Source organism: Pteronotus mesoamericanus, unplaced genomic scaffold, assembly GCF_021234165.1.
Source record: "Pteronotus mesoamericanus isolate MK-2021 breed Mesoamerican mustached bat unplaced genomic scaffold, CSHL_Meso_final contig_263, whole genome shotgun sequence".
NCBI classification, from domain to species: domain Eukaryota; kingdom Metazoa; phylum Chordata; class Mammalia; order Chiroptera; family Mormoopidae; genus Pteronotus; species Pteronotus mesoamericanus.
The window spans coordinates 13532638-13544706 of NW_026555112.1; the positions used below are offsets into that span (position 1 = coordinate 13532638).

Genomic DNA, 12069 nt, shown 5'->3' on the forward strand with positions numbered 1-12069 from the left:
TTCAACACTGGATGAGAGGGCAGTCCCTAAGGGCTCAGGTTCACCACAGAAGCTCTCCACATGCACAGACACACACACTCACACACACAGAGCTCAACTTCTTGTCTCTCTCTCTTTCCCTTCCCTCCTTCCCCAACCCTCCTTCTCTCACCCCTAGTTTTGTTCCCCTCAGCCCTCCCTTCAGGGCGGGTGGCTCTGGGGGTGCTGCAGGTTGCTCTGGTATTTCCTTCACCTGTTGGGAAAGGAGATGGAAGAACCAAAGCTACTGTCTAAGAAGCAGAAATGGGAGAGGACTCGGGTGGAGAGCAAACTAAGGATCTGGGTGCTGCGAGAGGGGGTGGGGCGGGGAGGAGGGAGAGCCTTCCGTCTTCCTTGGAAAGCCTTCCCCGCCAACCCAGCTCTTGGGAATCTCTCCTCCCATGAACAGCTCTGTATGCATTGCCTTTGCTACACATCATGCTTTGAATCAATTCAGCAAACACTGTTGAATATCTACCAGTGTCAAGACACTGCACAAAAAAATAAAATAAAATAAAGAATAAAACACAACTCCTGTTCTTAAAGTCTTCAAACTATATTGGAGGACAAGTGAAGGTCCAGCGGGTGTATGGATACTGTTGCCCACGTGTGAAACTAGGAGCATGGGATTAGGGACATATACAACAGAGCATCACATAGCAGTTTTAAATAACGAGAAAGTCTCTTTTCAATTATTTTGCAAAGATGAAACCTCAGTTTGAGGCCAATATATCTTTAACCTCTGTGACACTGGTTAAGCTTCCTTTTAAAAACATTTTTTTTTATTTTTTAATTGAGGTATAATCGACAGATAATATCATATTAGTTTCAGAAGAACCACGTAATAGGCTTCCCTCTCAACAAATAGTGAGCAGCCTTGGACCTTCCATAGCCAATTATATCCAGCCAGAAATTAATCATGTTTTTTGATCTCTAGTGCAGTTTATTTTTGTAGTTATTGTCTACTTTTTGGCCAGGGATATTGGTTCTCCATTTTTTATAATAATATATTTCTATTCAAAATAAATTTAGGTTTAAAAAGTGAGCCAATTTGGCAAAAACACTCAGCCACTAACAGTATAAAAAGTAAATGCCAATGCTTAAAATCATGAAACTGATAAGCAGTGGTATCCCAAATCATGATCCTGGTATTTAAATAACTGAAATTCCAAGACCTTTTATAAGGGGAACCCAGAAAAGAAGTAATCAGCATACGTGACTCTATGAGTATATCTCTCATTTCCCAACTAGTCAGTAAACCCCTGCATCGCCTCCCCTTGGGGTTGCCTAATCCACAATTGGACATGTTCTTTCATTCAAAAAATGGGAAGGAAATTCAACTCAGCTCATAGGGAGAATAAAAACTTGGATAATTAAAGCAAAATATGGCGAGGGGTTGCAGGGCTGGGTGAAAAAGGTAAAGGGATTGAGAAAAAAAAAGTCCTCATAGACACAGGCAACGGTACGGCGATTACCAGGGAAAGAGGGTTGGGGGAGGTAGAAGGGGGCAAAGGGGGGAAGAATGGTGATGGAAGGAGACTTACCTGGGGTGGTGAACACAATACAATATACAGGTGATGGACCGTAGAAATGTACACCTGAAACCTATATAAATTGATTAACCAATGTCACCCTAATAAATTCAGTAAAAAAGAAAAAAAGAAAAATGTAAACAATGAAAACGCATCACCATTTTATTGACCAAAAAAAAAAAAAAAGCAAAATGCAGACAGGTGGGCAAGCCCACTGGACCCACTGGCAAATAAAGAAAACCCAAAGCAAGAAGGAACTCCACACCATTCCCGCAAAGAACTGAGGAAATAATGACACTTTGTTACATGACATTCTACCTATGGAAGGTGTTGGCTACACATCACAGATTAAGAAAATAGACTTAGCATGGCTGAGAGACTTGCTTACAGGTATGCACCAGCGAATCCCACTCATTGGCCTCCATACACAAAGTTCCTCCCACTAAGTCCTGCTGCTGGGAAGTCCAGGTAGGATGCAGCTCCCACGGACAGTCACTGATGTCCTAAATGTTCTGCTAGCAAAGCCCAGACCCCCAAGGCCCCACTCGCAGACTGTGGCCCAAGGTGGCCAAAGGCATCCTTTCCAACGTCTCAGAGCACTGTGAGACCATTACACAGCAACGTACATAGGACTGTAATCATGGATGGCGGAGGAGTGCCACGTGCCAGGAGCCAGCTGCGAGCCCACACAGACTCTGAGGGCCCCATGGCTTCAGCTGTACGCCTTTGGGGCTTTTGGTGTCTGCACTTGAGAAAGAAGACACAACAGAACAGCACACCTGTCAGAATCCACGCCCTCTGACTTCCTGTTTCTGAAAAGGTGCTAAAACCCTCAGGCCCTCTCTGAGGCCTGGGGAGCCTCAGCCCTCCAAAGAAGGCCTGTGGGGGAGCAGAGTAGAAGTTCTCTCACCCAGAAGGGCTCCAAGACAGGCAGAAACACAGCTTTGGCTCAAACAGCCACGGCCAGACCTACCCCACTCCTCAACACCTGGCAGCGATGGATCCCCAAGCAGAAACTCAGCAAGACAGTTACAAGAATATCAGCCGTCACGTCGTCCAGACCCACACCCAATCCCTTGGACTGCGGAGCAAATGAGATTCCCAAACCAGCAATGATTAAGGGACAGTGAGCACATTCTGGGAGACATCAGAATGGACCCGGAGTTCCCAGAAAGGGCAATTTCCATGAATCTATCTAGGGAGATTCATAACTCTGGCCATGGTTGAACTCCTGGGCAAGTCAAAAGGGATGGGAGGTAGACGGGCGGGGTCTCCACAGTGCACCGTCCACTTCAGAAGATCGTGACATGGCTAACTACCGTGCCTGCTCTTCCTTTTGCTTCCGCTGTACTGCGTCTTACCATCACGGTGCACAGAGCAGGGAAGGCTGGGAACACATGGGGGATGTTGCTTTTGTCTACAGCCTGGATATAAACAAGACCATCATCTCCCCTGGAGAAAGGCCATCGCTGATCCACTCCCCCTTTGCTCTTCTGGAGCCACGATGAGCCTTTCTAGCAGGATGCATCATGAATGCTCGGGAATGCCCCGGCGGGCGGGGGCCTTGGAGCCCCACAGGAGCTGGCAGAACGCCCCCTGGCCACGGTGCTCTCTGCAGAACCTTTCACAACGGTCCTTCAAACACCAGCGTGCGAAACTCCAACATCCAAACAAGGAATGATTTTAGTTCAGGAACCCATAGCAAAAGCAACAGAAAATCACAAAACTAAGTTGCAAAATAAAACATGATTGGCCAATTCTAAGTTTTCCCACTAACATCATTTTACTTCTCACTTACTTCCTTTGTCTTCGATAAGTACTGACACGTGAGGAATAATAGTTTCCAAACATTTAAGGAAAAGATACATAAGAGCAATTTTAAGTTGAGAAAATTATCTTTATCAATGCAATGTTTCATTAAATTGAGACAATGATCCATTTTTATTTCAGCATAGACTACATGAGTCGAAGTCATGGAAAGCCAGTGCTTTCAGGTACACAGTTTGAAGGTCCCCGGTTATGCCCAAACTTCCCCTTTTCCAGATAGGGAAGTTGAGGTCCAGAAGGGAGCCAGCTGATGGCAGAATGGGACCTAGAACCCAGGTCTTCTAGTGCTCAGCCCAATTCTCTTTCTGTTGCATTTCCCTCTTGGGTTCAGGCACACCATGGGCCGAACCACATGCTCCCAAATGCAAATAGCCACGCAGACGCCAGGTGGCATGTAGGGGCTCACCTGATGTCACAGCTGTGCACAGTCAACCTGCCCCAAGAATCATGCCTCTGCCTTAGGACCCTTCTCTGAGACAGTGGAATCACGAGAGCAGCTGACAGGTGTCCCCACCTGGTCTCCCTTCACACAGCTGACGGGCAGGATGGCCTCTCAGAGCCTGGGGCTTCTCCTAAGTTTTAGGGGTCATGTTCAGGGATTCATAATCTAGTTTGGGCCGTGGAGCCATAGAACAGTCAGATGAAATCGATGGACTCCTTCTCAGGGTATTTTTTAATGCATGAAATAATTATACAGTATAATGAGGAGACTAAATACATAGAAACATAGTTATCAAAATATTTATACATAATGTGAAATAGTAATATCCATATTTTTTATCAACACATTAAATAGCAAGACCTAAAGCACAACTAAAAATTGCCATAATTCCAAAGTAGTGATAATCTTAAATGCTTTTGGATATTTGTGTGACAACTATAATGTGATATGAATCCATGTGTTATTTCTATTGGTGACAAACTTGCAAGAACTCACAGTAATATAGTTTTGCGCCTGTATCCTTCACTGAAGTAATGCCAAGTTTCAGTTAAATATTGGTGAACATAAAGTACAATTTTCAACCCCTCAAGTTTATGAATTTTACCCCTGAATTCTGTTCACAAAACCTGCAAGGTTTAAGAACCCCTGATGCTGCCACATAGCCTCAAGGCTCATCAGATATAAGGTACAGGGGCACCCTAATGAGCTGCTAATCAGGGGTAGCAGGGAAACCCTGTCTTCAGTGAGGACCAGGGACACTTAAAGCTGCAGTGGCCCCAGAATCACCCTTACCACCCATCAAGCAACAGATATGCTACGGGGTATCTCCAGACCTCAAGGCTCAAAGGAAGACCCTGTTATGTGCAACACACCCTTTAGCTAAACCTTGCAAACATGCACGGTCCTCACCAGCATCTACATCTTCCTGGAGACCTAATTGCAAAAGGAGACACAGCCCACTCACTTCTGCTGAGGCCCTCAGCATCTGGGGATAGGAAGAAGGAAGGTGATTTAGCCAAGAGCTTCAAGGCAGAGTTAAGACTTCTCCAAGTCACCCCCACCATCAGTCACTCTTCTGGAACTCTCTTCCTACCTCTACTACTGCACTTTAGACCTCACTGTGTGACTCTGTGGTCAAGTTCACTTCCCTTAATAGATTATGAGATCCTTGAGGGCAGGGACCATGTCTTATTCACTTCCGTGTCATCAGTTCTTGGTCCAGGACATGGCACCTGTAGGTGTTCGGTACATGTCTGCTAAGTGAGAATCAGGGGAGAGGGGGCCAGAAACGGGGCCTGCGGGTTCTTCCCTGATACCTGCTTCTCCACGTTTGTCTAGGAGCCTGAAACACCTAGCACTGCCATGAAGAGGAATGATTAGCAGGATTTGGTGACCGTCTCTTCACCAAATACAGAGATTGATGTAAACGATAGCAGGAAGCACAAATGATGCTCAGAATATTTAACAACCAGCATAGCATACGGTTAAGTAAGAACAGGCACCGGCCGTGGACCTCTGACAGTTACGCCAGAAGCACCAGTTAGACATCAGCCTTGTGGGAAGACAAGTTAATGCCAAGGACAACAGACCTAACAGAAGGAAGTCAGCCCATCTAACTTATTTGTTTGCATGGACTCTCTATAATCAGTATTTCCTTAAAGTATTAATGAGCAGCATGAGCTTGTACAAGTCACATCCAGTTCCTGCTCTCTGATGGCGCTGAAAAAAACTGCAAGCCCTTTCAGCTCCAATAGCCTCTGGTCCCATTTTCTCATATCTCACAGATTGTATCTGGTAACAGAAACCCAGCAAAACAAAGAGCCAGCCGAGGGATGCCCAAGCCAGAAGCCCTGAGCTAGGTCCACCACTGACCCTTGCCCTCTGCTACTATAGGGTGAGACTGGCCAACAATCCACACCAGAAACTGCCTCCAGCTCCTTCAGAGGAGTCCTAGAGACCTCTGTGAGGCCTTGCCAACAGATGAAGGAAAGACACCAGACCTGAAGACCTTGAGAAGGGCCACACCCAGCTCCCAGCCACCTCTAGTTAAACCTTCGAGCTGCTCCTCTCTCCACCCGATGCCCAGTTTCTTTCATAACCGGGGCAGTGCTTAGTGGCAGGGCTGGTTGACTGTGTAGCCCAAATGGCACCCTTGGGAAGTTATTTTAAGAGGCTAAGGGGAGGAGGAGTTAGGAGACCTAGTTTCAAGGCACAGCCCTCCTTCTCACCAGCTTGCCAAGACACTTCGGGTTTCCTAGGACGGAGAAGCAATAGCTGCTTAAGCACCTCAATGGGGTTGTGAGAATATTGAACATTATTTTTTTTTAATCATAAACTCTTTGAAAAAGAAATAGGTATTTACCTAGATTTGGGGTACTTGACCCCCGCTCCTTGCCTCTCTCTGTATGCCCGCCCCCAGACTTCCTCGAGGCCATCCTTTAGAGGCCGGATCCAAGCAGCCCTCATGGGTCTACCCCGCTGAGCTGTGCAGCCCCGGGGGTGTGGGCTCCTGGGGCTTTGCTGTGTTCCCTAAAGATCCCCTGGGGTAGGAAAGACAGCAAGTGAGAAGCCCAAGGCTTCAGCACGCAGCAGCTTCGAGGTGCGACAAATGGGACAGGAACACATCCAAAGCCAGGGGGAAATCATCGCATTTTCCCCAGTCATTAGCACAAGTCAATAGTAGTGAGACTGCTACCCATAAGCATGTGGGCATAACAGCCATCACCAAGAAATGGTAAGGACTGGGGCACCATTTGTATTTTCCTTGCATTCACTATAGCCATTCTTACGAGTGTAAACCAGTACCCCATTCCTGAGGAAGAAATAGACTTATTTTATAATGGATGCTGCACAAGTATGGGGACCCTCACCCCATAGAAACAGAGCGCTCCCTTCACTCCGGTTCCCAACAACCTGCCCTCAATGCCTGATGCGGAGCAAGTGACAGGAAGACTTCTGGAGACACTGTCACCCTAGAAAACCAAACAACAAGGTTTTCCTAAGGATCAGGACATTTTTTAAGTCATAGTTTTAGCATCAGAGTGAGATGTGAGAGTTTTGAGAGAAGACAGCAGCAGCGGTGCCCGTCTCCAAGCAGGTGGCCCTCATTTGCCTGAATCAGCAGGGAGGATACAGGTGTCACCTTCATCCATAGACATCTCCATGGATGTCTTTAAATGAAATACTAACCGAAAGGCTGAACATAAAACAACACAGAGGCAAACTGTGGTTTAGTCGCCTGATGAATACTGAATAGTCTTTAAAATCTGAACATAGACAATGTCAGTGTGTGGAAATCTGGACACAAAATGAAAAAGTAAAGCACCACATGGAAGATAGCACCAATTATCATCCTGTCTAAAGAACACCCAGTAACATATACAAAAGTCACAAATGAATTCTGCAATATTCAGTCAGAGTTTGACGGATGCAAAGTTCCTTTGATGTGTAAGGCTGAGTGAGGACTTTTTAACAGGTGTCTGAGAAAAGCCCTTTTTTTTTCCAAGTACCTTAAAATCAAAGTGAAATCAGAGCCTAAAATGCAGCTCAGCCCAGAAAGGTGGGCACAAGTGAGCAGGTGGGGCCACTGCATCTGCGCTCCAAACTGCCACCAGGTGCATGCAGTCAAACAATGTCTCTGCTCCTGTGAGGTGTCAGCTCCAGGCTGCTGCTCAAAGCCAGAGGCTGAGCATCCTGACACGGAGAAAGGCTGTCCAGACCCCAGCAGACCCCCAGAAAGTTGTTCAGACCCTTACAGGCTCCAGCTAATGAATCTCTAACCACCTCTAACCAGTATTCACCAACATGGCACTGGGGGTGAGGGGTGGGGGATGAAGAAGATTATGGACCACTGTCCCTGAAAGAGGTAACAACTCATTCTCAACCTTGTTGAGGTGGCACACAGTTGAAGGCAACCTGAATATCCATGATCGTTATGGGAGTGGCTAGGTAAATTGTGGCGACTACAAACTGTTCATCCGTTAGGAAAAAAAATGGATTCGATGCAAACTGCCAAATGTGAATGGTCTGAAAAGTACAGTGCTGAGAGAAAAAAGTGGGAAACAGAATGGGCTATAAAATAGAGTGCCTTGTGTAAACTGAAAATGCACGCAGTGGTGAGAAACCGTCGCCTCCAAGGGAGCCTAAAAAGACATGACAACTAACTGTAATGTGGTATCCAGGATAGGACCCTGAGACAGTAGGTAAAAACTATGGAACTCCAAATAAAGTACAGATTTTAGTTAATGAGAATGTATCAATATGGGTTCATTAATAGTGTCGTATGTACCACATTGATGTAGATGTTAATAATAGGGGACCCGGGTACGGGGTATACAGCAACGCTGCCTAATTTTTCTGTAACTCTGAAACTGTTCTAAACAATAAAGCCCCATAAATGACAGGAAAAAATACACAAAGCAAGAACGACATTATACATTTCACAGAACCGCAAAGAGCTGGAATGATTGCCTATGGAGTGAGCAGAGAGTGAAGAACGAGGGGGTATTTAAATAAGTAAGGAGAGGGTCCTTGTGCAGACCAATGATAACAGTGCACTGACTGAGAAGTGCGACTCACTCAGTTCGACATCAGAGGTCCCAGAACGAATACCAATAGCAATGATACATTTTTAGAAAATACAGAGAGAGAGAGAGGACACTGCCAGACAGTAGATCCTAATGGCTACATGAGTGGTGGAGGCTCTGAAGACAGAAGGGGGGCCCCGGGGAAGCTGGGTAACCTGAAATAGCCCCATGAAGGAGGAGGGAAATAGATCTGGAAGCCAGTGATGGGGGCTGGGAGGGAGGAGTGTTTGGTGGTTACACAACAGGGACAATAACCCAGGACCCGCTCCACAGTCCCATCTAACACTGGTCAGTCTGAAACGCTATCCCGGGTCCTTCTTAATTCCCAGCCACAGCCAGGAAAATCCAATGGCAACTAAAATGAAACATATTGGAGGGCAGCAAAGATGGGCAAGATTAGTAGTAGGAGTAGTGAAAGTCAACAGGATAGTTATCTTTGAATTTCAGATCAATAATGCATTATTTTTTAGTATAAGTACATTCCCAATATTGCATGGGGCAAAGTTGTGCTAAAAAATTATTTGTTATTGCTCTGAAATTTACATTTGACTAGGCATCATGAATTTTCATCAGCTAAATCTGGCAACTCTAAATAGTAATAATAGCAGTAACACCAACTCATTACTGTTTTAGATGCTTTCTTTAGTTGTCTATGCATAAAAACGCAAGGAAGAATGGATTGTTATTCCTACTTTACAGACATGGAAACTTTGACTCAAAACAATCAGGTCACTTGCCCAGGTCATGAGGCTGCTATATGCCAGGCCTGGGATGTGAACACCTGTATTTGGACTCCAGAGTCCATGTCTTGAACGTGATGCTGCTTCCCAGCTGAGCAGGGGAACAAGGTCTAGGCCTCCGCTCCCTGGCACCCACAGGCAGGTGTGTGGACTGCAGCCTGCCACGGTGGTAGTGGCAAAAGTTCCTGTAAGAGTGGAACACTGTAACCCACCCCACCATCCTTTTGACACTGTTTGTGTAAGTGTGGACTCTGACTAATATGTAGCTTGTAAATGAACAGCAGGTTTGTATAAGAATCCCAAGAACTACTGTAATTTGCCATGTATAATGTGCTCCCGTGTATATCGTGCTCCCACATTTTTGGCCTAAAATTTCTTTCTTTTGAAAAAAAATCTTTCATTTTAATTTCTTAACTCAATATCTTGTCATTAATATTTAGATACTTGTTTTTTGTATTATAAAGGGATTTTAGCATTTATTTTTTAATATATTATGGTGCAAGAATTTTTCTGTAACAAATAATTACAAAACACAGGAACAGATACAAGGTATTTCAGGTACTATCCATGTATAACGCACATCCTTATTTGTCCCTCAAAAGTTCGGGCAAAAACGTGCACATTATACATGGCAAATTATGGTAGTTTCAAAAGGTGTAGACTTCGACCTTCAAGCCTTCCAAACCGGAAGATTTGCTGACCTTCAACCTTGGAACCATGATGACGTGAAGCCAGGACAACTAAACCCGGATGACGCACACAGGACTGTCACTTGCCTTATCGGAATGGACTGTGCTCGTCTGCACATAGAGAACTTTGCAACCCCCTCCCTTGGTCTTTATTCTGTTCCCCTCTCCCCCCTGATAAACACCTCTGCCTGCACTGAGAGGCGGGGATGGGCTTTGTGACACAAGTCCTCCATCTTCCAGGTGGCTGGCATCTGCAAATAAACCACTTTCCTTTACATCCGCACCTGCCTCTCAAGTATCGGCTTTCATAGCGGCAGGCAGCCAGACCTGCCTTTCAGTTACATTCCTGGGCCCCCAGAACATGCCAGTACCTCAAGAAACCTTCCCACCAGACCCCAATCAGAGGCACCAAGCAAGCGTTGGGTTTCCAAAAGTAAAAATCAGCACTCCCACAGAAAGGAAGCCCCAGGTAGCCCTAAAAGAGCACTGTCCCTACGCTGGTGAAAAGAAAAACCAGAGAAGTGGCACAACAAAGGTCAGAGCCAGGCCACAGGCAATCCTGCCCGGGGACACGGAAATGAATGAATGACCTCTGGGTGGGAGGTGGCGGAGGAGGGTCCCTTCCAGTGTGGGGGTGGGATTAACTTGAATCTTACAAAACAGGTTTCTGATGAGAGTGGCCCCTCACCCCTCAGCATGATACCTCTTAAAAGAATCCTAATGAGCATTTATTGAGCACTGACTGCATATCAAACATTGTGCTGGATGTTTTCATTGCCCTGGTGTAATAATGGGAGGGGTAAAACCCACTCCAGCAGGGTGTCTTTTATTTTGTAGATGAGGAACCTAAGCCTCAGGGAGGTCACTTTTTTATTCAAGTAACATTTGAGCACCGACTGCTTGATTGTTTAGATTCTGTCCTAGGTGCTGGGGATACAGCAGTAAACCAAAAAAAAAAAAAAAATTAAAGAAAGAAAGAAGACCCCTGCCTTGATGGAGCAGGTGCAGGCATAGATAAAATAAATAAATAAACCTTTCGTGTAATTTCAGGCAGTGAGGTTAAGTGGATGAAGAAAAGTAAAGCAGGATCGAGGAACAGCATAATGCGGCAAAAGAATTCTAACCGGGATGATCAGGGAAGATGTGTGGAGGAGGGAGCTTTTGAGCAAAAGTGTGAAGTAAGAGAGCCAGTGTGCACAGGCCTGGGGAAGGGGGCTGACCAAGGGGGCAGCCAAAGGCCCCGAGGTGAGGGCAACCAACACACGCTGGGCTGCCCAAAAAGCTAGTCTTTTCCTGTAAGATGGCTCTCGTAGTGCTTAATTGTCTTTAACTTCATTTGAAACAATTTTGTTAGATTGTATTGCGACAGTTGTCATATCAGCATGCATTTTTTAAAAAACTTACCAAATTGGTGAGTTTTTATGTTGCCATTTTAATAGTGAAGATGGAAGAAAAGAAGCAACATTTCTGATATACTATGCTTTATCATCTCAAGAAAGGTAAAAATGCAACTCAAACACAAAAAAGATTTGTACAGTGTAAGGAGAAGGTATTGGGACAGATTGAACATGTCAAAACTGGTTTGCAAAGTTTCATGCTCGAGATGTCTCGCTGAACAATGATCCTTACTCTGGTAGACCAGTTGAAGTTGATGGTGATCACATCCAGACATTCACCGAGAATAATCCACGTTGTACCATGCAGGAGATAGCCGACATACTCAAAATATCCAAAACAATAAAGTTATTGGAGAAAATGGAAAATGTGTCTTTTATGTTATGGAAAAAATCATGCAGACTCTTTGGCCAGCCCAATACAAGATAAGGCTGGAGCAGATGCAGAGGAGTGGGAGGGGTAGGAAATGAGTTTGGAGAGCATGGCATTAGCAGATCATTTTTAAAGGATTGCTGTGATACGAAGACATGGATGGGTAGAGGGATGGATGGATGGATGGATGGATGGATGGATGGATGGATGGATGGGTGGATGGATGGATGGGACAGATATGTAGAGGAACAGATTTCCATAGATTCCCTTAAGCTGGCTACTGACCAGAGGCGAGAATATATATAACTTGTAAATTGTTAAAATGTGTTCAATATTTGGTTCCCATGTAATCAACTCCCCCGGGGTCCCAAGCAAGCACATAGCAGAATTTTGATCCCAAGTTCCACAGGCAAACAGAGCTTTCATCCCAAGGAAACCATTATGGAAAAGGCCACAAGGTGGGGCCTC

At 45.4% G+C, this 12069-nt stretch overlaps 1 protein-coding gene across 1 annotated transcript in view; it reads right to left on the reverse strand.

Moving 5' to 3' along the window:
• The window catches only part of ANO2 (anoctamin 2), a 294279-nt gene that overhangs the window by 281080 nt on the left and 1130 nt on the right, over positions 1 to 12069 (reverse strand). The gene's annotated exons all lie outside the window — the stretch shown is intronic.